A 1,865-nucleotide genomic window follows, 5' to 3' on the forward strand; every position below is an offset into this window, starting at 1 on the left:
TACTCTATGGATATAAGTAACAGTGTCTCCTCCCCCATATATGGCACCTGCCAATATTATAGCAGAGACGCCACAATACTTATTCCCAAGTTGTTGAAACCCTTAACATCCAGTCACACGCACATACAATTTATAATTTAGGCATTTAGCAGACGCTCTTAATCCAGAGTGATTTACAGTAAGCAGGAACAACACATGGTAATACATCAAATACATTAAAAGATTGTCCTCAAGAATTACTTTATTTAGAGAAATAATGCTGTGCGTAATGCACGCACGCACAGAACTTAGTACTGCCAAATACTCCAGTAAAATACAACATTCTTCAAAATTGTATAAAGTACTTTAGCCTACTTGAGTAAATGCACTTAGTTGCTTTACACCGAGGTCACAGCAGATGCGTGACCCACACTTAAAACAAGGCTAGGGCTGTAAATTCTATCAATAGATGTATTATGTCTCATAATTCTCAGTCTAGGTTTCACTACAATGTAGTAAAAGTGTTATTTCGGCGTCGCTTTGCTTTGGTCTTGCCAGTCGCTAGTTGGAATAAAATATGGATATACCAAACAAACTATTCCAAGAAGCACTTGAAGAAACATGTCGGATTCATATGCTGCATCAAGTCTTTTAGGGGTGCATATGCGTTGGTTAGACATACTGACAGTCCGACAGGCATTAGTCCGACAACATCGTCGCTCCTGACATGCATGGCAGGTTGAAACTAACCCATGGAAGGTTGATACTATCCCATGGCAGGTTGAAACTAACCCATGGAAGGTTAAAACTAACCCATGGCAGGTTGAAACTAACCCATGGCAGGTTGAAACTATCCCATGGCAGGTTGAAACTATCCCATGGCAGGTTGAAACTATCCCATGGCAGGTTGAAACTAACCCATGGAAGGTTAAAACTAACCCATGGCAGGTTGAAACTGACCCATGGCAGGTTGAAACTAACCCATGGCAGGTTGAAACTAACCCATGGAAGGTTGATACTATCCCATGGCAGGTTGAAACTAACCCATGGAAGGTTAAAACTAACCCATGGCAGGTTGAAACTGACCCATGGCAGGTTGAAACTAACCCATGGCAGGTTGAAACGATCCCATGGCAGGTTGAAACTAACCCATGGCAGGTTGAAACTATCCCATGGCAGGTTGAAACGATCCCATGGCAGGTTGAAACTAACCCATGGCAGGTTGAAACTAACCCATGGCAGGTTGAAACTAACCCATGGCAGGTTGAAACTATCCCATGGCAGGTTAAAACTATCCCATGGCAGGTCGAAACTATCCCATGGCAGGTTGAAACTAACCCATGGCAGGTTGAAACTAACCCATGGCAGGTTGAAACTATCCCATGGCAGGTTGAAACTAACCCATGGAAGGTTGATACTATCCCATGGCAGGTTGAAACTAACCCATGGAAGGTTAAAACTAACCCATGGCAGGTTGAAACTGACCCATGGCAGGTTAAAACTGACCCATGGCAGGTTGAAACTGACCCATGGCAGGTTGAAACTAACCCATGGCAGGTTGAAACTAACCCATGGCAGGTTGAAACTATCCCATGGCAGGTTGAAACTAACCCATGGCAGGTTGAAACTAACCCATGGCAGGTTGAAACTAACCCATGGCAGGTTGAAACTATCCCATGGCCGGTTAAAACTATCCCATGGCAGGGAATTTTGGGTACTTCTGATTCCGGTTTGTGGTTTCCTGCCTGATGACTACAAACAAGTGACTACAACATGACGTAAGTTACCATCCCGCTCCCGACCGGATCATAAACCCTGAAGAAAAAGAGTCAGTCAGTCAGTCAGTCAGTCAGACAGACAGACAGACAGACAGACAGACATACAGA

This window comes from Electrona antarctica (genome assembly GCF_951216825.1).
Source record: "Electrona antarctica genome assembly, chromosome: 2".
Classification (NCBI taxonomy): domain Eukaryota; kingdom Metazoa; phylum Chordata; class Actinopteri; order Myctophiformes; family Myctophidae; genus Electrona; species Electrona antarctica.